The sequence below is a fragment of the Toxotes jaculatrix genome, chromosome 22 (assembly GCF_017976425.1).
Source record: "Toxotes jaculatrix isolate fToxJac2 chromosome 22, fToxJac2.pri, whole genome shotgun sequence".
NCBI lineage: Eukaryota > Metazoa > Chordata > Actinopteri > Toxotidae > Toxotes > Toxotes jaculatrix.
Genome location: NC_054415.1, coordinates 9,956,035 through 9,982,977, shown reverse-complemented (window position 1 = coordinate 9,982,977; position 26,943 = coordinate 9,956,035). Strand labels below are relative to the sequence as shown.

Below are 26,943 nucleotides of genomic sequence, written 5' to 3'. Positions count from 1 at the left end.
AGCCTGTCCAACAATGTGAGGAAACACTTTTACAAGCAGTGCTGGGGAAGGATTAACCTATAATAATAATAATAACTAATAAGAAGAATTTTATGTTTTTAGTGTCTCCAAAATGTTTGGCCTTATTAACGTATTTAATTCTTACTGACACACAGAGTAATACATCCCGGCTGCAAACTGTGTTTCTTTCATTTAAAGAACCAACTAAAAGCGTCTAATCCACACAGAAACCACATATCTCACAATTAGTCATAAGCATAAGGCACAAATAACAAATTAAATATGATATTTTAAAATGTTGACCGATGAGAGGATGAGTCCAGACACTTCTCGCGTTTCTTACATTTTTAAAAACTTGACACCCCCCCCCCCCCCCCCCCCCCAACACACACACACACACACACCCTCTCCTCAGCTGATAATAATCTGATCATTCATTTCTTGACCGTGAACGTCTCAACGATTTGAAAAAAAAAAGATGAAAGAAAAGAAAGACGAGATAGAAGAAAGCAAACCATTTTAACCACAGCTCAGGCTCAGTGTATGACTGGCTTCGGATCTACTATTAAATGAATAAACAGGCTTAATTACCTTGTGAGGGTAGAATGACAGAAAGGGTAAGAAAAATTCCTTCAGTCAAACTGTGCATCTTGTTATATCTTCTTTTTTTTCCTTTTAACAAAGTCTGTGTTTGGCTGTGATTTTATTTGACGAAATTTAGAATAAATTCTGTGTAGCCTAAACTTACACACGTTTACATCAAAATACGTAATTGCGAATTTTAATACTATTAATCATAATATCATTTTTCTGTATGCACACACTTCTAAACGACTGTTAATAAGAATATTTTTCTCTGCAAAGCTACAAATAAGTAAGGTCCATGTAAAATGGTATTTAAAAATTAAGTCTAATTTAATATGTCACAAAAAAAGAAAAAAAAAGCCATTGCTGGTGCTGAACGTACGGTTTACAGTCTGACCTGAAGGATGCTGAAGCTATAGTCTGTTCAGCTTCCTGGTGATGATATTTACAGTTTACACACATTTGATCTTCATTTTTACATCGATGTCATTTCCACGATTACACATTTTCTATATGCAGGATTATGAAAGTCTTAGAAGAATATTTGAAAGTAGTTTCCTGTACGAATATGACAAGAAAAACACAACTTTTTTTAATAAGAATATTTTATAAGAATATTAAAGAGTAAAATAACGTTTGATGTCAGACTGTGTGTGGTCGCTATGGAGAAGGCTACCGCGGAAAAAATAGAAGTTCTCGTAGAAATATTACAGGCACATTAAGGAAATATATATATAGAGAGAGATTTTTTAAATATATAGTTCCCAATAGCGAATGTCTTTGCAATAAAGCGACTTCTTGGCGGCTTCCATCATATGAAGCCAAGTTTCTCGGATGCAGCACCGAGCGTGCTGATCACTGAGGTCGGAGGGACCGTCCCGTTACTGGAAGGTGACCGGTTCAATCCCCGTTAATAACAAATACGCGAATATCTCTCTACGAGACGCTTAACACTCCGACGTGCGCGGCCGCCAAGAGAGTAAATACTAAAGCCCGTGAAACGTTTGAGGTGGGGACAAAAAAAAGGAAAAAACAAACTTTTAAAAAATACTTTTGTTTACATAGTAGGTGGCCCTGACGTCACACGGGGTCGCAGTACGCCCAAAAATAACAACACCTCCGCGCACAAGCAAGTGCCTCCCCTGGGGGGGTGGGGTGGGTTGAGGGGGGGGGGTTTCTAGTCCCAAATATACTTGCTTGCTGGGATACGGCTTGATGTGTGTTTGAATCGTAACGAAAAGAAAAAAGAGAGAAAAAAAAACAAGCCGCTTCTTCCTCGCATTGCGCGTCATTCAAACAGGACTAAGTGTACTGCTTTTCCCTCTGTTGCATTAGTAATAACAGCGGCGTTGACGGGAGACAGCAGGAGAGAGAGAGAGTGTGTGTGTGTGTGTGTCTCCGACAGCGGTGCCCAGCGGAGGAATATTTGAGCTTTTTATTTACTCTGCAGCTTGTTGTTCATTTTCCCTGCGTTATGGTGAACTTGGACAGTCACGTGCGAAGATCTCTGCAAGTATAGAGGACGACGACTTCTCACCTGGTGTGTCCCTTTGACTTTTACCGTGAGGGAAATATACCTGCCATTTTTTTGCGGTAAGTTTTTCAGCCCAAGAGCTTATTTCTCTCCGCACTCTTTGACTTTACTTGTCTGTCCACTGCACTTGAATTAGGAAGTGGGACCGCCGGCCACAAGTTTGTCCTGTGTTGTCCTGCGCGTTGCAACTTGGTCTTGCAACATTATTATATTACATTATAGGTTGCGTTGTGGACTTCCTGTGCTTTTTAATTACCGAGCAGCTGTTAACGTATTTCACCTGGCAGAGTGTTCGCCTGTGGGTTTTTTTTTTTTTATGTCAGGAGCCTCAGACCAGCACTGTCCAAGCTTTGCCTGGTCTGGACGCTGAACACTGACTTTGAGGGGGGAAAAAGCCGTCTTATTGTCTCCTGCATATTGTGACCTTTAATTCAGTTTATAATTGCGGTTTGCAAATTGTAGCCCGCAAGCGATTGTTTATTATTTACCACCAAGTGCTTAATGATTTGTTTGAAAACAAATGTTTAAAGCGTGTTCTGTACAGATATGGGCTAAATTAGGTCATATTATTGATAATTGACCAGTTAGATTTTTATTTGAACTCAACGCGCCTTTAACAACATATAATGCCAGATTACGTCTATATTAATGTTACTTAAAGTTATTTTACAACCTATTTAGTGTTTGCTGTAATTCATTGCTATGTTGCAATAATGGTTAAAACCAAAAGTAAAATGGGAATAAATTACATGTAGTATATATCGTTATATATATCTTTATATATATATATATATATATATAGACAGATAGATATTAAATCTAAGTGGCATCCTAATTTTCTTATTTATCAAGTAAGCAAAGATGAATGCAGTTTTTTAAAAAATCCTTTAGTGTTTTATCCATGATGCTATCACCTTTGACACACTGGGGTTGAATATACTTTTTTCTGTTAATGCTCCTAGTTTTAAAAACCACTGTCTCGGTTTCTTGTGCTCAAGTTTATACACTAAAAAAAAAATGCAATTAGATTTCAAAAGCGTAGGCTGTAGTTGTTTAAAACGATCAGTTTTCAATGTTTTATCTGCATCATCACAGTATCTGCACGATCAGTAGCTATGGTTATCAGCAGTCAACACCTTACCGTGCTTGCTTGCTCCATTTTTATATCCCATCTTTTTTCGTTGTCCAGAAACAAACAGAGTTGCTGGTAGCATATCGGTTTTCATGATGATGATTAACCTAAAATTCTGCCTAATTAAGCGTAACACCAAAAGCTCATAAAAGCTTCTGCTGAGTTCCTCAATTTCACTCTCTGTGTCTTGCCACTGTTCTCTTGCAATCACTGTGGCCCCCAAAAAATCAATAGATGTAACTTCTTTTTTTTTTTTTTTGCAAAGAAAGGCTAACAAGGTAGTGGGAGCTGCTGAACTCTTCGGGCCTGTCCTCTGATCAGCTTTCACCCCTGGATTAGCTGGATCGACCCTCCTTGTTCAAGCCGCAGGGTGCACAGGTGTTCCCTCCTCGGTTATGCAGGTGTGGGCCAGTTCCCCCCTCACTCAGTAGCTCTCACTCTTCAAAGGCCAGGCGGCAATAAATGCCCCTAGTGAAATATGTCAGCGACAGTGCACAATCAGCCCCTTTGTTGAAGTTCCCCAGTAATCATTTCTTAAAGCGTGTTTGAAACAGTCCATACCTTCTTGTTTACTTGTTGTCAGGGTGGCGTGTGCGGTAAGTAAGGTCACTTGATTTTGTAAAACAGGATGCATTCTTTTTTCCTCCCAAGGCAATGAGAGAGATGGAGAGAGACTTGCCATTAGTCTCCCTCCAAGACTGACCGTTGTTGGGAGCAGTGCACTTATTACCCCGACTCTCCCCACTCTGCGTCCATTTTTTGATTGCTGCATTCATCATCGGGCGGTCGTGCTCTACATTATGGTAATAGGAAAATGAATGTCCTCCACAGGATTAATGTGTATACCCTGTCATACGTTTCAATCATTTATCAAAATTAAGATTCAGCTTTCAGCTCAGTGAACACTGGTTGATGCATGATTTTTATCTAAGATGTGGAAATTGTTGCTTGCAGCAGAGCTGAGGCAGAAAATGCTTTGTGTTTGGAATTCTCAGGGTCTCGTGAAAACTTTGCTTGCGTTTGCTGTGAATGCAGAAACTCGCCCGAACTGACAGTACAGGCTGCCTGCAAGATGACAAGGTGCAGTTAAGGAAAAAGTCCAGAAAGTGGATTTTATGCACAGATCACATCAATTCTGTTTTCAGTCCTACTACTTCTAAGGCAATGAAACACTTGCTCACTTTTGGATTAGCTTTTGAATTGCACCATCACCCATCCCCCAACACCTCTGTAATGAAACAGACTGCTCGCTCAACCCTTGAGGTGTTGCTGCTTTTGGGTGGGTGGGGGGAATATGGGAATGGGTAAGAAAATCAGGGGAGTGGTGCACCAGCGTCACTTTTCTAAACATCTCGCTGAGCCCATCCACATAACCTACACAGTGTACTTTCACATATTGCTAACTTGGCCCTGTTACTAAGCTTAAGGCAATTAGATGGCAAATGTTCAGGTTTTATCCCCGTCAACTTCATAGAAATGTTTCCATGACAACCTCCATGCAAGTTAAAGCAACCAGAAGTGATCAAGTCCTTTCTTTTTTTTTTTTCCTCCTCCCCTTCTCCCCCTCCCTCCCACTTCAGTTCCCTCCCCCACGTAAGAATGGAATCTGTGTTGACAGTTTTGGCCTTTAATGGCACTTTTGTGCCGCGCAAAAGTATTTGTTTACCAGGATCATATGCTGCAAGCTGTCAGCCTCGGAAAGATTGACTTCTCAAGATAAAAGAGTGTATTACATGCTTAAGAGGCCACCCTTTTGCACTGTAATTATCCACATCACAGTAATGATGTTTTGTGTGCCCCAGTTACTAAGAGTCTTGAGACAGCTCAGACTTTTTTAGTTACGCTCTGGGTCACTTCTTAAGCCCGACTTCGACACTGTTGTCGAGCAAGAGACGTTGTGACTGTTTGGCCGGAGAAAGCTGTGCAGGGTGGGGTCAGGGGATGAGGATTAGAAAGGAGATTGCAGACTGCCCACACAGGGGTGAGTTAAGACCTATCTGAGGAAAGAGTCAGTCTGTTCCTTTTTCACACTGGCCATTTGTTTCATCTCAGTTCATAGCCACATGTAGAATTTGTTTGAGTTCATCCTTATGGGTTTCATGTTTACTTGTCCTAGTTTAAAAAAAGACCGTGTGGTTATATGTTTACCTAGAGCAAAACAATCAAGTGTCAAAATATCCTGCAAATATCTGATGATTCTAAAGCTGCAAACAAATGACCCGACTCACACAAGCCAAAGAGTGTAGCTTTTGGCTTGTGCGTGTGTCAGATTCTGAAATGGAGAGAGGGATATTCATGCAGAGTTATAAAACAAACTTTTGGTTTGCGTGAACAATATTTCTTTAAAGCTATGTAAAATAATTCATGCCTTCTCTGAAGGTTTAGAGTTCACCTCTTGGCACCACAGTCTTGACCGTGACCTTGTACTTAATAGTCTCCCGTTGAGCTGACACTCCAAACTGCCATAAGCTTGGCCTGTAACACTAGCTGACCTATGAGTCTGTTTATCCAAATAAACTATGTACTCATTTGAATCACAGTACACCGACAGCAGCCGCAGACCTTGCATCGTTTTTTGTTATTTTTTTTTTTAATTTTTTTTGCCATCATATTTTTTTTTTTTTTTTTTTATCCTTCCTTGCTGAGTTAACAATTGCATGTTTACTTGCTGGTCAGTGTGGTGTGAAGGCATGGCAGCTTTTATTCAAGTCACGGTCAGATGGACAGTGTTCTGCTGTGAAAAAATGTGTTGGTTTTGGGGTCTTGCCCTGAATTAAAGATAGAAGGTCACTCATGGTAAAAGGCAAGGTCACTGTGGCTCAGACTGCATTCAGCCATCAGCCTGTCACTTGTAAACACCTCATGTGAGACAGCGCTGAGGCTCACAGTGGCAGCCGTCTCAAGCAGCATTTAAAGGGCCTTTTTATTAAGACATCTCGTGCATCTTTTAGCAATGACAACATCATTTGACTCTTAGTGGTGTGATAGATATGTCGCACGTTTGACAATACAAGTGAGGAAAAAGTAAATGATGTTTCCAACCTGGTTAATGTCTCAAATTGACAACCACAGTAAAATGATCTAGAAAAATGATAAGTTTTTAATGTACGCATGACCCTGACAGCTGAGCTTCGGCCACAGAGCATCGATTGACGAGTTGTATCCTGGTTAGAAACTCAGTTAGTGTGTTCACTGTGCCTCACATCTCCAAGGACCTTTCCTCTTTACAAAGAGAGACACAGAGAGAAAAGGAGGAAAAAAATGTTTATTTCAAACATGTTGTGTAAGGAAAAAAAAAAAACATGTTGGGGGGGGGGGGGGGTCGTGACAGTAACAGTTTTTGACAGGCACATTAGGCTGCAGAAAGAGCATCCAGCTCGGGGCTGAGGGCATATGGTGCTGCCTTCTGCTGGCGTAGCTCTAGACCAGGTTACAACACTCACGCAGGGTCACGACTGTCTCAGGTTTGTTCCTTCTGTCTCGCTCACCTAAATAAAAACAGGAGATAAACTGGGGGGTTGGGTGGTGGTGGTGGTGGTGGCAGTGGTGTTGAATGGGCTCGGCGGGCAGGGGTGTCGTACAGTAGCTTTGTCTTTCAGCAAAGGACAAAAGGAATGTTTCCAGTAAAACCCTGTGGGTCAGGACATCATTTGGTCAAAATGTGGAGGGGAGACATTTGACATTTTCAGGAACGCATCATTTTATGTTTGGGTTGCTTCAGAGCCACGTGCTCCACTCCGCAGTTTTTGTGTCTGGCATGGAAATATACATTTGCATAAATCATAATTGCAGTTATCTAGTTACAGGCAAGTATAGTGTAGTGATTTTATCTTCTTTCACCATCTGAACACCTAGCTCGTGCTCTTGGATGGCAACCCATAATCCTACTCTAAACAATGGCCATGTTTTCACCACATTGGCTCTACTAGGTTTTCTCGTCTGTAATGTGGAGAGGATGGACTTGGATAATGTGTAGGATGACGCAGGGCTCTGGTCTCAAGACAGCGGATCGGTGGGAGGGTAATTACAGGCTACTGTGCGGCTCTCTGGATTTTCCCTGGATCACAGCTATGGGCCTTGAAGCTCAGCCTCCAATGCTGCTCTCTGAGAACGAAATAAAATGGCCACAACATATGGACCCAGCAAAACAATGGTTTATTTTTATTATATTTGATGAGTGGTTTTTAATTTAGATTGTCACTTCTGGCAAGCAGCGGGGCAGATGGTGCAGTCTTGAGTGCTCATCAGAGCCTAAATACCTCCAGGCAGCTGTTGGTCATAAACTTTTTCTTTTCCTGCATATTTTTTTTTTCTCTCTCTGCATTTTGTCTCTTTAACGCGGCTTGGGTCAAAAGGAGTCAAACCTGTTACAACACCTGTTTCTGCATATGCAAATCTGTTGTTTTGTCATTTCATTAGGCAAGGCAAAAAGACAAGGGTCCCTTGTGGTTGCAAATGCGACTGGCACTGGGCCCAGTTGGCATGCTACAAAGCAGAAAGATGCTCGAGGCGGGGTGAGGGGAGGGACGAGGAGTGTCTGTAGCAAAGCGACTCAGCCATCGGATGCCTTCACATTACAGCTCAATCTGGATGGGCTCCTAAAATTCGGAGTCAGAGTTGTCTTGGATCTGAGGAGGCAGTAACTCCTCCCATTATCTGTCTTTATCTTCTCTGTGAAGAGTATGTGCAAGTGAATGACAAAGGACGTGCCCAGTAGCCAAAAACTGGCACACGCGTGTCTGGCACACGCCGCACGCCTCCCTCCCTCCCTCCCTCCCTCTCTCCCTCCCTCCCTCCCTCTCTCCCTCCCTCCCTCCCTCCCTCTCTCCCTCAGTGTCCTCTCCTCTCTCCCCCTCCTCCTCCTTCTCCCATCCTCATCCCTTCATCATCTGGCGCTCTCCCGCAGCGCACGCCTCTTAACCACATGTGCCAGTGCCGGGCGCGCTCTTGCTCCGGGGCTAATTGTTCACTGGTAAACTGCATGCTCGTTGGTGGGGGTCTCCCCTTCATCCAGACACACTGCTACAAAGCTGGATGGTGGCAGTGATGATGGCGGTGGGAGGGTGGGGGGTACAGATCATGATCTCTCCATGCAGTTTATTTTCTCCGTATAAGTCTAAAGATTGTCGGTTGTAATCCGGCCTGTGCGCTGAATGCAACAAATACACCATGAAATTAAAGGTTATTGCAGGAGCGTAATGCAAAAGCTCTGTTTGAGATTACCAAAGCTGTTTCCAGACCTGGGGAAAATGAGAAGGGGAGTCAGCAGAATAAGTTTTTTTCCCTATTTAACAGTCCAAGAATCTCTCTCTTCCTTTGATTACCGGATTGATTTGCCATTTTTAACACACACTTATTAATACTCTTTGATTTCCTCACAGTACAGTTGAATAAAAAGCCTTAAGGACACTGCATTTAGACTTAACTTTGAAGGTGTTCCCTTAAAGTTGAAATGATATGTTGAATTTTTGGCTCCGTTTGGTTTTCTTTTCTAGTTTAATAGTAGAACTAACCTGTGGCCGAATCCAGTTTAATCCATTGTAACTTGTTCTAATCTAGTGCTATTGTGGTCTTTTTATGAGTGCTTTCCTCCACCTAGACTTAGGAGATAGATGGATGAATGGAAAGACCTAAGACTAGTCCCTGTGCTGAGCTAATCTCATCTGATAACTGAGGCCTTCCTCCTCCTCCTCCTCCTCCTCCTCCTCCTCCTGTTTCTCCTTTCTTTTCTCCCCCTCTCCGTCCTCCTCCTCCCTTCTCTGCTGTGGCTTGGTGAGTCTGATTTGTAGGCCTGCTCCTCTCTCACCACACAGACGGCATTAAAGCCAGGCCCCACAAGCCCCCTCTGATATAGGAGAGTTCATTAGAGATGTGCCTTTGATGGGCAGCCTTTTCATGTGACTACCGGTTTTTCAAATACCTTGATGTAGAAGCTTAAGAAGGCATTGTGCAGTAAGCCCTCCTTTTGATGCGACTTATTTAGATCTGCATAGTAAATCAGGGGGGAGTAAATAACCAGCCAGCAGATGGAAGCAAGGAGATAAGGCACCAGCGAACAATCGCATTTGTATTTTGTTATGATGTTGACAGCAGCTAAAATTCACTAATCTAGAGCCACTGATCTGCATTTCAAAGAAATCTCATTTAGCAGCGGGGAGGATAAAGTTCCTCTCATTGTGTCTATTTTATTGCATTCTTCACTAATTTATCTGCCCACAGATTTAACGTGCAGGGCTTGGTGGTAGGAGCCGGCGTCCGCGCGTTGCATAGGGGGTCTTAAATACTGTGAAAGCGGTTACGTCTAGACTGTGAGCTGAGGGTAATTACACGTCTGACCATGAATAGAATGAGTTTGAAGACTCATCTTTCTTCGGGCGGGCCTGAATTGCTCGACTAACACTGATAAGGAGCATTTGGTCCCTACAGAAATATTGCCAGTGACTTTCCATAATGCCCCCCCCCTTTTTTCCAACACCAGGGATGGTATTTACTTTTAAGATAAAGTTATTGTGTACAGTAATCTGACTTGTTAGCATAATGTCCTCTTTCATCGCAGGACCCTCCTTTTTCTGCAGTGTGGAGGTATTTGTGGTCCGGGTCTTAAATAGTTTATCTTGACTTAGTGCGCGAGCGCTTTATGTAAATATCAGCCTATAGCATTATTAGGCCTTCATGAATACTTGAATGCCTTTGCCATATTTATAAGTTGATAGAATTTACCAATGGTTTTATATTTGGCATAAAGGTATGTGTGGTATTTGTAAATCCCCACGAATTGGAGGTCATACAGACTAATAGCATTCCTAATGCTTTTCCAGTGAATAAAATATGACATGTGCACAGCCCAGAGGTGCTGTGATATTGAAGTCTACTCACCAGCAAATGATTTGAAGTAAAATGGCATTAACTTGAAATAATGTTTTATATCTAAATTGTTTTTAAAACTATTTGTTTTGAGGCTTTTTGCAAAATCTCATTTCATTTTTTTTAGACTTTTATCCTTAGAACACTTTACATAAATATATACTTTATTTCTATGATGTGCAGTATGTATATGTGCACAATATAAATGAATCATATGATTTCATAAAGCCCTATTTGGTTCTAAACTTGTCAAACCTTTTCATGTCTGTTTTTCCTCAACATACAGTTCATTGGTTGGTGCCCACCCCCACTCCTCAAACCCTCTCACCCCACTCTGAGTAAATGTTGCACGGCAATCTGTGCAACATTTTCCACAAACTCAAAACAGTGAAAAATTATAGCAGTTGGCATGTTTTGTTTTCAGCTGTGCTCTTTGAGCTGAGGGCTTTTTGTACAGTTCAGAGAGCACATTCCTTAGGATTCAGCAGTCGCTGGTTGCCTGTAGGGGTCATTGGAATTCTGGGAGAATAAAAGGGAGGGGGGAAAAAAAAAAATCTCAGAGAGGAACATCCAGGCCATTTTGTGCCCCTCATGCCCCCGGCAGCAGAAATGTGCCTCCACCACCCTCCTCTGTGAGGCGAATTAAATTTATTTTGCCTAATGCTCTAAATGTGATGCATGTGCAATAAAAATGTCCAAGGTAATCTGTAGCTGCATTTGTGGTATTGTACGTTCTTGCTGTAGTTGTGTGATTAACACAAAAAATCATCAATACTAATGGTCTGTAAATTATACGCATGCCATAGGATGTGTACTCAGATGCAGACAGCTCAGTGGAAGTACATGAGAAATCAATTGTGTCAGGTTAACAGTGTGATTTACTTGGCGTTGAGAGCTTGAGCCTTCCAGGCACTGCACCTTTTCAACTTGAGAGTGTGTGTGTGTGTGTAGCTTGTACTGTACTGTACTTGCCTGTTTGTGCATGCACTCACACACACACTTATGCTTCACAGCAAAATCCAGGTGCACTTTGTTGTTCCAAAGTTTATTGCTTTCACCTACAAGCCATACAGAAAATAGTTATGCAAGACACAGTCTAGCCCACACATGTCCACACCAGCACTGAATGTGCCTAGGAAACATTAAAAAAAAAAAAAAGATCAGAGTGTCATGAAACAGATTTGGACTAATGGTATACTTCACTGTTTTGTCTTATCTCAGATAGCTGACATCGCTGGACTCCTTCCATTCCTCTGACGGACAACAACAGCAAGTTCTCTCCCTTAGGGTGAGTATTTGAACATGGTTTCTTCATGTCCATCTGTCAAAGAATCCTTAACCTTGAGAAAGCTTAGAGTAGCATTAACAGTGTCTCTTCAAGGATCAGTGTTAAAATTAACAGTGACCTACAATATATTCTGAAGCTCATTCAGCTTTCAAAGTAAAAGTCTTACAAGAAGTAGTCTTTCTGGTTTGAATAAAATTATAAACGGTAATTTAATTTTTTTTTTCATCAAGACACCAACTGTGTCTCTGGTTGTGGTATTACAGTACTGTTAGCCCGACTGTGTGTTGGGTTATTGTAGTAGCTAGTGGAGGTCAAGGGGGCTCCATTCCCCCTCAAATGTAACAAATCTTCATCTTGTCCACCTTGATAGAATTCCCCCTCCACTGGGCAAGCTTTCAGTTGTGCCTGTTTGGTTTTCACACCCCAAGGATTTTCAATCTACTCCAGCTTAGAAGTTATGATATGCATTATGGCCGACAAATGTGGGCAAGCTTGGATAACAGGTTTTTTATTTATTTTGTTGATGTCTTGATTGAGATTTGTAGCAGAACATAACAGGATAAAGTGAAGAGGGTTTATATTAGCTTTAACCTGATGTTATTGTGCCTTGTGTGTGTGTGTGTTGCTTTATGCTGGTTATACAGAAACTAGAGGAGGCAGATATGCAGCTTTCTTCAGTGTCCTGCTGTTACATTTGGTCCAAATGTCTATTTTTCCTCTTAGGATGAAATATGCACATGCACACACTGCGCCCGTAGAAAAAAGCAGACGACACACACTGTAAAGTCTAAAGTGGTAAGTGAAAGTAGTTTTCATTGTCCTTGCATGCCTGGTGTTATGTTTTCTCCCAGATTATTGTATAAACTCTAATGAGCCACATCAGTCATAACTGTTGGTGGGGTTTGGCTTTAGAGCAACACAGTCCTGGGTGCTGAAATGACAAAACAGCAGAGCCAGGTACTAAAAAAAAAACATTGATTATATGGTCTGGAAGGTATTAATCTGACTCTGAGAGGAAGAGAAGAAGGTGTATACAAGACGTTGCACATAATTTACCATTTTGCATAATATAATGTGTTTTTATTCAACTCACATTTCAACTAGAAAGGGTTGTGTTAGGACCTAGACATGTATTTCTCAAGCACACTGTTGTTTTATCTGAATATTAAACTATGGACACACATGAGTGAAGTTAAAGATGATACCAAATAATAATATCTTTTAAATATTAATTATTTGGTTGATCTTGCATCTTTGTAGATCTGCAAAACCTGGACATGATCAAAGACAGCTCCCTTTATAAAGCTAATCATACAACATGGTGTTTGCCACCAGGTCACTCTGCAAATGAGTGTGAAGAATCTCAGGTCACATAATGAGAATCACCAATTATATCCAATGAGTGAAACCTTTCATTTGAATGGTTAACATGGAGGTGAAGAATGTGTGTGTTTGAATGGAATGATTTTCCACAGGTATATTTCATGTACTGTTGGTCAATAATCAAACATTACAGCAAGAGTGATTTCAATTTGTTTGTCTAAATATTCAAACGTAACTTTGTTTGCATAGGTTATTTTGGGTTTCGGTCTGAAAATTGCTGTCCACTTGCTTCGAATCCATAGGTTTATTTAGATAACCTGCCTCCAACCTGAAGGAGAAAATCAATTTGTCTTACCCCACTGTCGTGAATTAGTGCCTTTGAGGTAAAGATATGATTAAAGTGTTTGGGCAGGAGCAAAGATGCTGAGTAGCTTGGCTGTAGAACCAGGTCCACCTCCCCTAGAGTCCTATGTTTCCAGAGCGAGTCCAGATTTCCTTTTCCACCTAAAAGAGATTTAAATATTAGTTCTTAATTTGTCTAGTATTCAGTTAAATCTTCAAAGATGAACTCTTACTGCATATCTGCTGGCCTAAAAAAAAAAGTCCTTCTAATCATTACAAAAAAGTGTAATTGCCCCAACAGTGCAAGCTGTACTTCCAGTGTAGACATATATAAAAATCTACAGCAATTAAGGGTATCTCTGGCTGCTTTAAAGAAGCTGCAGTTCGGACTGAACAGCCCTCTGCTCACATTTCCAGTTTGAAATTGATTTCTTGTCATAGATCAGAGACCTCTTGTCATTCCATTTCCAATCCTCAAATGGTTTCCCTGAGCCTGCCAACCGTCGTCCCTGTGAGTGGGCAAACAGGAGGAACCTCAACGGGTCTTTACCCTGGGCACTCAGAGCAGTCGAGGGGGTAGAGGCAGAAATCAAAGGGACTTGGATCATTCCCCATTGGCAACCTCCATTGTCTAGCTGATTTGGGATTGGTGGAGAAGGTGAAAACTGCGGGGTGGGGGACGTGGGGGTGGATGGAGATCAGGCAAAGCAACCCCCGTTTTTTTTTTCCTAATCTTTATCCACCATTAACCCCAGTGCCCCAGTGTGTGGCTGAGATCAGGGCCATTGGTCAATCCCCCATTCACTGCCACCCAGAATATTTTAAAGTTAAGCCCCCTCGCTTAACAAAAAAAGTCTTACTCATCAAAGGTTTACTTTTCCCTCTTTCCCTCTCTTCCTTCCTTTTGCTCTCAGTCCTAAGGATCTGCTGCTGTTCTTCATGCACTCTTCTCTCTATGGTCCGCTGTTTTGTCTTCACACTTAGGCGAGGGGGAGGGAGAGAAGTTGGAAGTTTTGGAAGTTCCCCAAGTTTCCATATTTCAGTTTAATGAGGTTTGGTTTGGGGTCTGATAGTGTCGTGCTGTGAGCAAATTGGAGCAAAAGTGGATGGACGAATGACGTCCTGCCCTTTCCTGATCTCTTGGATTAGGAGCTGTCCCGTTTTTAAATAGACTCCGGAATTGTACTTACATTATTTCCACTAAGGAAATATTTTTCACACCTGATACGTATATTCTAAGCTTTTTTTTTTTTTTTTCCTTTGGCCCTTCTTTGCTACCCCATGTGAAACCCATCGCACCTCCAAAATAAAACCATAACTAGCCTGAATTCAGTCCAGATTTCCCACTTCAAATGAACATTTCAGATTCTCAGTCTTTCTCTACGCTATATCTTTTCTCAGCAGTTGTCAGGTATTTATATTGCACAAATCTGATGTGAAGGAGAAATGACTGAGGGACAGAACAGAAAAAAAAACAGAGTATGTGGAGATGCAGGGTGGACGACGAGGAGTGAAGAAAAGAGATTGCATGAAGAGTGTTTGTCCAGAGTGCACAGTTGCCATGAGAATGGAGGTAGAAGGAGGGGAGGTGAGGAGGCTCAGAATGAGTGCTGCCATCATTCCTTAAGGAGAATATAAAGAGGCTCAATGAGTCTATTGATCCTCATGGCTGTCTGTGCTATTCCTCTTTACCCCGCGCTGTCTTTCTTTCTCTGTCCAGTTGTTTCTATAATGCCTGAGCTTCATATTTTGCAGACGAATGTGTGATTTTGGAAATTATCATCAGAGCAAAAATGTAAATTTGCCCTCAGCAGAGGTGGCCTCAGTATACATTGGGGCCCCTCCAGTGTTTGTGTATATGTACACCTCATATTAGAGATGACTGATACTCTGGAAATGACTGATTGCAAATACTGCATGCACCAGCTTAATTTCTATAAACCAGTGGGGATCTAGTGTTTCACATGTTATTCTTTCCCTGCAATTTAATTGGAGAATTCTTGGGTGCAGAAGCTGGACTCGATGGCATCTCTCCAAGAGCCTGAGATTATTGTGAAACCCAACCTGAGGCAGGCATGACATCAGAGCGGCCTGACATTAGTTTGAACTCCCTATTTCAGGTGGGAAGAATTATGAGTGGCTTCATTCGCAGGTGATCGTGTCCAATGAATCAGTCGCACACAGTCGTGCATTCTTCTCCCGAGGTCTAAATGCTGGTTGTCTTGACAGATTGAACTCGTGTGTTATCACCAAACTGTCATGCAGCCTAATTTTTCAGCCTGCACACACAGCGCTACGTTTATGTTAGCCCCTTACAGTCAAGTGTGTTTTTTTAGGGATATTGTCATTATGGCATAAAATAAGTCTTGACCATTTTAACCTACTGATGAGCACTGGTGAGTTCTGTTTATCTCGAGGACTGTGTGTTAGGTTACGGGGTATATCCATCCGGAGTTGCCAACGTATCAGTGCTAAATTATTAAAATCTGGGACATTTTCAAAACCAAACGTTAAGTTAATATTGTCACATAGCTTCAGAGCAAATTTGGACAATGGGATTTTGGCTTCCAGTGATGAAATAAGACTCACATGGTTTAACTAATCAGATACAAATAAGGTTTGCATGAGTGTAAATGCTTCTTTACTCTTTTCCATGTTATGTATTTAATGAGATTTTGTTTCATGTGCCTTTAAATGGAATGACAACAGCATGCAAGATGGAATACATTTCTTTGCACATTAACTTTTAATATATTTTATGTTTTAGTTATGGAAACAACACATTTTATTATTTTTTACATTAAACTGCTAGATGAGATGGAGCCCTCCTCCACTGTAGCACATGCTTTTACTCTTTGTCTCTCTATTTTTTCGTCTTTTTTTTTTTTAAGTAAAAGTTTCAAATCAAGCCACACGGTCACAGCCACTGAAAAAGCTTTTACTCCAGAGGCAACGAGCCAAGTCCTTTGTTCATAATGATCATTTGATCACGGCATGAAAAGGGATACAGAAGGCAGCGAAACCCTACAAGAGCTTGGAATCTGACTTCCTCATCACAAACCGCAAGCCTAGACAGTGCAACTGTTACTACCTGGTTGGAGGCGAAATGGGCAGAAAGCATCCGTGTGTGGGGAAAAACACACACACTCACACAACATGCTCGATTTGGGTCATAGAGCTGACAGACAGTGGAATGTGAATGTGTGTATGTTGACAAACTCCACTGCACTCTGAATGGGGTTTGTGATTACACCTCATCATGCGTGCTGCATCGGTCCTGTCCCCGGCCCCCCCGATCCTTCTCCCTCTCTCTCTCTCTCTCTCTCTCTCTTTTTCTTCCTTTCTCTCTGCCATTCTCTTCCCTTTCACTCCCTCTCTCTCCCCATTTCTCCCTCTCTCACCGCAGTGCCTCTTGGGCAATCATGTGGTCACACTACCTGACTCCTTGCTGCTCAAGAGTGCAGTTGACAAAAACAGCCCGAGGCCCGTCATGTGGAAAAGATTCAGTCGGCACACAGCATACATTCTACCCCCCACCCTACAACTCCTCACTTTCTCCCACTAAGTAAGTGAAGCACCGGGGTGTTTCCTTCTTCTGCTCACCTGTGAAGGGAAATGGCCTGTCTTTCCTCCTGTCTGGGTGTGTGTGTGCGTGTGAGAAAGTGGATATTTTTGTGTTTGTAACGCTCTGGCCACAGAGCGTGGATGCCGCTTTAAAGCGCTGTGTGTGCACAAGTGTGTAGGGGTGTATGTGTGTGTGTGTGTGTGTGTGCTTTCGCCAACCCCTCTCCCTCCCACACTGTGAGAGGTGCAGGCAGTTTCTCTTTGTCAGTTGAGTTGCACTCCTCATGTCATGTAACATAAAGCTGGAGGTCAGTGAGAGCTCTCAGCTGTCAGTCAGCTTGGTGGTCCTGGCCTGTCGAGCTGCTCACCTGTGTTTATTGGACAAGACCTGCTCCGTGCTACCCAGGGAGAGCACCCTGTCTCCCTTCCTTTTCTTTTTCTCTTTCCCTCTCCCGTGTTTTCTCATTCACTTTGTTTTTGTCTGTTTCTATCATCCCCTTTGTCTGTCTTTCTCACCCTTTCTCCCTGTCTCTCAACACAATATCGCTTTTCATTTAGCTTTTCTCTTTTATTTTCTAAATCCATCGCTACTTTTCCCCCCAGTTCTTCTCCCCGCTGTCCTGTATAGTTTATTTTTTCTGGCTTTCTTGCCTGCTTCTCTTTTTCTACTATCCTTTTGTTTCCCTTCTCCCTCTTCTCCTGCTGTCCGTTTTTATTTTGTATTATTTTGGGACCTCTTTGTCAGTCCTTCGGTTTAAAGCCGCTCCGTCTCTTTGGCGGCGGTGTTCATCTTTTCTCTGCACCTCGCTGAGCACACGCACGAGCATGCACTCAACGCAGCTAGACCACTGATTGAAACTTGTGTCTCAAAGTTGCTAATGTTCACTGAAGCATTATATTGTAGATAAAGTAAATAAACTAGGTTACTTTGGGAGAAATCTCTGGAATAGACTGCAGTGATTGGGCAGATGGCACACATGTAGCCAGGCACAGAGGCTTTCTCTCCATCTCTCTCACACACACACACACACACACACACACACACACACACACACACACACACACACACACACACACACACATATAAACAGACACACGTGCATCAAGTGAATGGCTGAGAAGGTGTCAGTGATGTTGAGGTGTGAGGGGAGCACAGGGTGGGGAGATATTTTCTATGGCTCAGGAATTTCACAAGTTTAATGTTTTTTGAGGAGCTCTCTAGAAAAGCAACAGTTTGCAGTGGAGTGGCTGCTTATACAGTCAATATACAGTCTATATATAAGCTTATAATGCAAAGGGCATTTATTTTTTGCCACACTTAACCAGATAGCTTTCACAGATCAAAAAGTTATTAATGCACCCTCAGCCCAAAGTCCTGATCATTTAAACTTCTTTTATTCACACTCTCTTCACTCTGAACTCTGTAATTCTGCTTTTCTTCTCATAAGTTCCTTCGAACCATTGTCCGTCAGTTTAATTCAAGTGAGGCAGGTAAAAACTTATTAGCCGGGCTAGTTAGCATACTGGTTAAATGCGAGGGCTGGCTCTTTGTGGTGACGGAGTTTTAAACCAGTGTCCACTGAATGATCCCTCAGTTTAGAGTTCTAGCGAGGCAGTAAAGCCACACATCGAAAAGAACCCCGCATTCATATTTCCATCTGCTGTTATATAAAACTCCCTTGTATTCACCGTGCTTCCATTCTGTGCCCTAAAGTGGTATAGGTGACATGGTAATACATTTGCATTGTGCCCAGTGATAAATACTCTACCAGGTCTTACTCACTCTGCTGCTTCCGAATGTGTCCGGACAGCGCCTGTATTGTCAAAGGCACGGGGGTCATTCAAAACTCAGTCTCCCTCCCTTCAGCTTTTTGTCCAATATTTCTGCGCGGGTGATAGTTTTCTCATTTATTTAGTGAATAGTCGGCGGGTGAAGAAGAAAGAGAGTTTTACATTATGGAAATGATGGAATGGGTTATAATCTCCCACATATTCATCACGGCAGACATTGGACCCTTGTGATACCGTCCTCCATTTGGCTATTGTTCCCGTTCTCTTTCCGCGTACTGTTCCCCTCAATGGGCAAAGCAGGCTTTAATCCTGTCTCTCTTTTGGAATGACAATGTTTACTAGCTATCTTTCAATAAGGAGCTAGGAGCATGACACACATCCCTCTGTCAGTAAATGCTGCCTGAATGTGCGAGGTCTAGCTACAAAGGAAAGGTATTGTTAGTTGTCTGAGGGTAGGATGGGAAGGAGAGGACAGTCCGACAAAGTGACTGGACATTTGCGTGTATGTTTTTTAACCCCTAAACCTTCTAAAACTTTTACACCTGGCCTCCCTGTCTCGTACTTACTGTACACATTATATTACAGTTAAAAAATAAGCCCTGCACAGGCCTGTCCGTAAGACAACGCACTGACATGGCAATGTTGGGTAATTATTGTATGTAAGTAGGGATTAGGGTTGTGGATGTTGACAGTGAAGTGGCTCTCAGAGCGTGTGTTAAACACACCTTTGTGTGGATCAGGCACATTCTTGCAAAGCAGGAAGATGTCTGTACATAAACCCCCTCCTCTTCTTCTTTCACATTGCCCTTGTCATATATTTACAGTTCACCAGTTAATATGGGCTTATTTTTCTCACTTATTTGTCTGTTATTGGGAAAAGGAAGTACAAGCTAATGAGATTTCTAAATCTATTGTGTGTGTATATATATGTATGTGGTTGTGTATATATACATATATATATGTCTGTGCTTGTACATCTGCATGTGTGTACATACATATATGTGTGTGTGTGCATGTGTGTCCGTGTGCACATACACATACGTGTCTATATAAGGTGTTTGTCTTGCTTTATTTTCCTCCATTTCCTTGACAGCATTAGGGATTAGTGCCATAGCTGCTAACAGTCATTAGTGTGTTTTCTCTATTGTGTCATGCACTGTTTTCTACCACCACCACCACCACCCCTCCCCAGCCGTACCTCCTGCATGTCTCCTCCTTTCATGCCGAGCGAGAAATGAAAAACAATCGTTATGACCTCCAGCGACCCCCCCTGACGCACAGTCAGTTAAATGGTTTGTAAGACGTTTAATTACCAAATGGTATAATCGTTATTCATCTCATCATTAGATGTATGATATTAAGTGAATTGCCTCCCCTGGGTCTCTGTGTTTCACAGATCAATAGATTTAGATGGAGCTTGAAGGGGGTGGGGGGCTGGGTGGGCAGTTAAAACACTTCTGAGGCCCCTGATATGAACACATGCATTGTTTCTGTGATGCACGGTGGTGACATTCACTCATTTATTTATGCAATTAGCTTTTATATAGGTTTAATTATGCTAATTTCTATGTCTGCACCCAGGAATGGCAGTACGTCACTTTTTAAAATGGATTTACGGCTCCTGGGTTTATTTTGATGGTGAAAGGACTTGAAACAATGGACAAGGTTATGGCACCACCGACTTCCCATCGGCAGAGTGCTTGCGTTTGCACTTTGGGACACTTTGTTGGTATCACACATTGTTTGAAGGCTTTGTGGAGATTGCTAATGCAATGTATACACCTCTGAGGCCCAGTAGCCTGCAGCTTGATATCGCCCCTATTCCCTGTGTGAATATGGCTGAGTGGTGATCAGGGAGTTGCTGCACCACAAGCTGCTATTCACTGCAGCCGGCACTACTAGCCTGAGTTAATTGTCCATTATCTACTATTATCTAAGCTTTCTCTCTCTCTCTCTCTCTCTCTCTTTCATTCTCTCTCACTCATGATTCTAGCCGTCACCACCAGTTTCACTCGCTCCGTATGCTGTATCCTCTGCTTTTTTTTTCTTTTTTTTTTTTTACCTACTCTAGCAGCCTTATATCAGTGTTGTAGCCAAGTCCTGAGTTCAAATAGTAATAATGATTCCCTTTGTTCCTGTGGTACCTCGAACAGGATTCTGAACATGAAGTCAGTAATGCACCATGTTCACTCCTTGTCTTATCATCTAACTACTTGAGTGGGTGGTGCTCTTGTGTCTAATATTCCCATACGCAGATGTACAGAATACATTTGGATTACACCTTTTAAAAAGTATATTTAATAAGTGTTGGGTAACAGTGATGAGGTGACTCTTTGACAAGAAAAATGTTCTCTTATTGTGGATAAATAAATGCTATTAATCGAAGTTTAACCAAAGACGACCTTCTTCTTCTGCTGCCTTCAGTTTGATAAGGTGATAGATCTATCTGCTGAGGTGTTTGAGGAATCCTCAGAAATTTCACTTGATGGCACTGTTTTCCTTTTTGCTCCAGCTGAAGCAACAGGGCATGTTTTATGTATGCTGGGCACAATGTGAAAAGCCTGGCTGTGCCACAGATATGTGTGTCTTCCTTTCTCTTCCTGTCCCTGGGCACCAGGAAACAGGCAGGAACCCTGACAAACAATAAAATCATGTGCTATATTATTTTTTTTAAAACATTTGTTATAGTTCAGATAAAATTGTTGAAAAGCAAGTTCATGCTGGCACAGTTACTTTACAGTGCGTTCATTTTCTGTGTGTTTTGGAGCACTTTTGTTTTTTACTTTTGTCTTTTCTTTGAAAAAAGTTGGAGGGCTTCTTTAATCTTGTCTGCTTGGAAAATATAATGTATATTTTAATGTAAATCTAAACTTAAAAAAAAAAACAGGAATTCTGTCACTGTTCAGGTGTGTAAATTGATTAAATTGTATTTCTCCTGTGCTGCCAGGCGTTGCTTTAATAATTGCATCAACAAGATGATACATACTATAAGGCCTGGAGTGTTTCTGCAGTTGATTTAAATCTACACCTCCCTTGAACTACTGCTTGATATAGTTGGATCTGTTCCCCCCAAACACACACATGCACTTACACTCAGAGTCATTCATGCATTTTAAAGGGCTTTCATTTTGTTATAGTTTATAGTTTAGAAATAAATTAAAAGTATTAAAGCATAAAACAGTAGTTGAAAGGGACAAATGGCTGCCCTTTGTCCATTACTCTCACTGCTGTCTAACAGGGAGGCGGGATTAAACTGAGTTTAAATAGGGATTGGATGGATGGATTGGGGGTGTGTAGGGTGGTGGGGGTCAAGATCATATTAAGTGCTCACAAAGCAAATGGTTCAGCATTAGGAAGTGTTGTTCTGGTGGCCCTGCCTCATGAGCAGCCTGTAAAGACGCAATACATCACAGTGAAAAATAACCCGAGCTTGTATTTCAGCATCGTGCGCATCATAAATAAAGGTGTGCCTTGTATAATTGAGGCTTGTGCATGGGGAACTCGGCTGGAGATGAGAAATGGAAATCTGTGTACTGGTAAATAGATAATCACACAAAAGTAATTGAGGTTTTCAAACCCCAATCTAGTCTGCCAGCATGAGCTCGTTTGCATGTTAATCACGTCAGTGATTTCCCTTCATCACAGGGAAGTCCGCGCACACTTCCATAACCAGCTTTTAATTGCATTTAAAATGTCACAGAGGTGGAACACATGTAATTTAGCCAGAACTGTGTCCAAATTAATGGGTACTACTGAGACGCTCCATTGGACAGGGTTGGAAATGAGAGAGGCTGTCCATTGTTTGGGTCTTTATTAGAGATGCCTCCAGTCTTCCAGGCTCTCCATGATAACATCTCTACAGTACCTTTTGAAGTTTATATCAAGACCTCAAAATGAAATCTGACAAGCATTTTGTGAACGACTTAACACTACAATAGATGCCAACTTCTTGCAAAATAAGCCAAATGGATGGACATTAAAAAGGTGGAAAAAGAAACATCAAAGGGAGAGACCGCAAAGTCAAAGTGTTGGGTTTTAAATGGGGAAAGAAAGGGAGGAATAGTTTATTTTCTTTCATCACCAGGTGTTCTTTGGCGTATAAATTACCGAGATGATGTTTCCATAACACAGCTTAGGGCACTCTAGAGAGGGGAAACCTGCAAAACAGACCTATTTAATTTTTCATAGAGGTGGACCATCAGGAGCAATAAGCCAATATTCCTCTTCCCCTTTTCCAGATGCCTTCTACACCACTGTATCTTACCAAAACCCAAACCCCTCTTACTTTTTTCTCTTTTTTTTTTCAAATAAGAAAAAGTTCTGCCGAGACCTACATGAAAGGCAGGAACTGTTGAAATGTTAATTTTACCATCTGCTGTCGAGGCCTGCTACCTTTTTGTGTGTGTGTGTGTGTGAATGTGTGTGTGTGTGTATTTTCTTTTTTTTCCCTGCCTTCTTTAATTCCCAGTAGTTCTGTTCTGTTTCATGAATGTGCTGCTATTTTGGCTGTTTGAAGTCATGGGGTCTCTGCGAGCATGGCTTTGACTGGCTGGAAAATACAATGCCACATGGTGGATGGCGGAGACTGTCCCATTAGTTTCCTGTTTAGAGCCCGGTCCCTCCTAGTAACCCTGTTTCGTATACCAGTCCCAAGGTTCCAGTTACGCTCCCATGCCCACCTCCAGTACACAGAGTGTCAGTCTCTCTTTCTGGGTTGAGCTTGCCCTCTCTCTCTCTCCTCCCTGAGTCTGTACGTCTTTGGGGACCTATTTAGTCTGTTTATCTTAATGCTGAGGATTTTAATCACTCGTTTACAAGACCTCTAGCACCTTTATTTAATAAAAGTTTTTTTCCTCTCAGCACACATTATTGCTAGTTTTTCTGTAAGCTCAATAAACCCCAGCAAATCCGAGCTAGAAATGAAATTCTCGACAATTGTGTTTCTCCATCTTTTCTCGTCCTTTCTTCTCATCACAAAAGTTGACACTTTTAAAAGCAAAAGTATATTGCCAAGTTTGCTGTGAAAATTTTGCCAAATGGATAGATTCCATTGTGAGATTTGATAGTTGGCAATTAGGGTGAGACATCCTGTGTGCAGAGTTGCTTAGCATTTTCCTTGGCCGGGACCAGATTGTTTAGTCTGCTCTCATTGTGAGCTGTTTCTGAGCTGCAGTTGACGGTTGTTTGCAGAGCGCTGGGGGAAAATGTGAGAGGGGCCAGTGCCTTTCTCTATTTATTTATTTTCCCCGTCCTTGGAGCTGGAATCTGATTTGTGTTCATGTTTCTCTATTCTCTCTGAGCGGTTTTTAAGTGTGGCTGCTGAAATCTAGACTCTGTATGACCTCACTGCGCGGCCTGTGTTTCATTAATGACCAGCCCTGTGGTTTGGGGAGAGGAATATTTTTCATATGACACCGCCTTGCATTAGCGTGGAGCGGCAGCTGCACAACCACAAAACCATCCAATTTTGTGGCTTTGAAAGGTGTGAAAAGTTCAGCTCCCTATAGCAAGCCTTGCATTTATAATTATATTCAGCGTATGCAAGAGTGCGCGTATATGTGTCAAGGAGCGGAACTACTGAAGACTTGTAAAAGAAACAAAAAAAAAAAAAAAGTCACCTGCTAATGAAACATTTGTCTTTCATTCTCCTTGGCAACTTGTAAAGTAAATAGTGGAGATATATTTCAGAGTAAGACATTTACACACTTACAGATTTGACATGCTACGCCGTGGAGAAGCCACCTAAAATAACAAGCAGAAATTCAAAGTGAAATAGGTAGCATTTTGACAGCTTGATTCATTTGTAATAAATATTTCATTTCAGCGTGGTTTTATGCTTGTTTGGACCCTTAGAGTCTCTAATACAAGCAAGTCTTTTTAAGTCTTTTTTTTTTTTTTTTCAAGTGCCACATCTGGCATAAGAGGTATTTCTTCACAGATTGATTGATTTCCCAGGCTTTGTTGGGAGGGACTCACGCAAGCCACACAGCAATTGACTAAGAAGCATGCAACAATTCACAGACACACGTAGCAAGCCTCTGCACCCTCCCCTCTAAAAAAAAAAAAAAGAAAAGAAAAAGCCCAGACACTAGACTACTGTAACTGTTTGGTACCTTGCAGGATATTGAATATCCAAAAGGAAACCTCAGATTTGTCCCGTCCCAAAACAAAGAGCCCTTGTGCTGCCGCTCTCCTCTTCTCTCTCCCTCTCTCTGTAAAACCATAATGGTACTGTCATCATAACACAACAAACACAACTTCTCTGAATATACAAGATAGCTTGTGTATATTTCCAGATAATTCCTAGCCATTCATCATGGCACTTCTCTTATAGCCCTGGCAGCGTTAAGTGTTGTGTTTGTCAGCTTGAAGGCTAGAGGTGGAACAGGGAGAGATTGAGGTTAGTCACCAAGGCTCAGGGAGAGTGAACAAAGGAGAAGATTACCTAATAGTCCTGCTATGTATTTGAAGTGGAGCCTGCTGTTTGTTTGGGGAGGTTTTGGGGCTGGATGTGCAGGGAGATGTCTCACAGGCAGCTGATGGGTACTTTTAAGCTGTCAGAATCATCCCCTTTGCCATTTGTCTTCCTGAATAGATGGCAACCGGCTACGACAGAGGAAAAAGGCAACGCAGAGAGAAAGTTAATGATGTTTCCTAAGTTCGCAAAGTGTTGAAAATGTTGCCTGTAAGTATAATTGTGTGCCTTTGTGTAAATTAAGAGTCACCCGTGATGATGGCTTGACAAGCGTTTTAAGCTACTGATGCACGCTCCACACACTATTTTTGGGGTCTAGTATTATGAGATCTTTAATGAGTCTGCTCTCTACTTGTGTATGTTTGTAAACAACAGTCTTGCAGATTGTCACTGGGAAAAATGTTCTGTCTCATGCTCGCACCAGAAACTAATTCATAGTCACAGCACAAAAATCATCAGCTTGGTGTAAACCACTTAATTACATGCCAAGACTGCATAAAACAAACTGAAACAGGGATACTTGTGTGCATCTGTGAGTAATTTATTTAATTTGTTGTATAATTTTCTTAGATTAACCTCATTAAGAGAACGCATTAAAACATAGCGTCAGAAAGGTACACCAATTTCTTGATAAAGCAACATACTGTGAATGTCTCACAAGACGAGTCAATTTTGTGAGCAATACACTTTTCTTATTTAAATTTCTTAAAGCCAATTTTTGGACAGTATAACACAAACTGTATTCTGTAAATTGCAGTCTTCCTTTCTCCTGTGATTCTGAACAAACAGTTACAACCCTTGATTCTCTGAAATCCCTGCCAGCCGTGTCTGTTTTGATAAATTGTACATCTAGTCCTATTTTCAAAGTCATCAGCGATTGCTTTTTTGCCACTCAGAGCACTGAACATGGACAGCTTTTAAAGGTAGTGAGTACGTCTGATAAGTGGCTCAATCCTTGTAATAAACCATTTTTACTGGAGGTTTAATAGCTACTGTATAATGAATTATAATGTATTCTCTCCAATTGCAAATTTCCTCTAATATTGTCCTTCTGCCGTAGCAAAAAAGTCCATCTGAATATTATTGTGACCAGCTTTTTAAGAATACAAATCAATTGCATGATTTTAAGTAGTTAGATTCATACTTTTGTTGTAAATTCCCCCCAATGCCAAATGGAATGGTGCTTGTATAACTGGAATAGCTAACCAATTTCAAAGTAGAGACATTTTTCATCCCAAAGATGATTCACTGTGTTTGTGGTACATCATGGTCAGTTCCAAGTCAACTGTATGTGTTAGTATAAAATACAACTGTTCATCCGAACATTTCAGCCTAGTTTGAACTCATTGAAAAGCAATAGGCTTATGAATCATCTTGCTGTTCCAATTTAATGGAACATACCTTTCAGTGACAGCATGTACCAGCACATCATCAAAGTGAAACTTCCAAAGTTCCGCTTAACTTGTTGCTGAAATAGTTTCTCGTTTTCAAGAAAATTGCAGTGCGCCAAGTCTCAAGAAGTGTATCAGGGAATCTTCCCTGAAGGAAAAATTGCCACTTGCATACTTGTCTTTGACCAAAGTGAAGCCCTCACCCACTCCAGGGGAACATCTGCTGTTTAGGAAGATATAAAGGAGTAATTTTATTACTCGGTACATCTCCCCTCAGAAGCCATTTCATTTCTCCTTTCAGCCTCCACAGAAGCCATTATTTGATCTCATATTCCAGAGTATGACTGCCTCAAACTGGTTGGACTCCGTTTATTTTCATTTGGAAAACACATTTAGTGTTGGAGGGGTGGCACAGGATGGAAGTGGAGAGCAGGGGGCTCTGGTGTGGAAGGGACTGAGGCAAGTTTCTCTATCACATGTTAATGTCCTCCTGTGGGGATTTTTCACTGTGCCTGATTGTCGGAAGCCAAGCTTTATATTTCGTTCTCTCAGTTTAATCAGCGTAATCAAGAAAAATCATTCAAATATGTCGACTTCTGCTCCTCTCCTCCTTACAAATACTTCCTTGCAAGGAACTGTTAAGTTTGCATCCAT

At 41.6% G+C, this 26,943-nt stretch overlaps 1 protein-coding gene across 6 annotated transcripts in view; it reads left to right on the top strand.

Annotated features, from left to right (window-relative positions):
* The first annotated feature begins 2,069 nt into the window (after positions 1–2,069).
* The window catches only part of foxp2 (forkhead box P2), a 104,367-nt gene continuing 79,493 nt past the window's right edge, over positions 2,070–26,943 (top strand). For 5 of the 6 annotated variants that reach the window (XM_041029849.1, XM_041029851.1, XM_041029847.1 and 2 more), the window contains exons 1-3: positions 2,070–2,178; positions 11,337–11,403; positions 12,127–12,198. The gene's annotated coding sequence lies outside the window, so the exon portion shown is untranslated. Of the gene's footprint in view, positions 2,179–11,336; positions 11,404–12,126; positions 12,199–26,943 lie in introns of those variants that run through there. The other variant, XM_041029850.1, reaches the window with a different exon arrangement.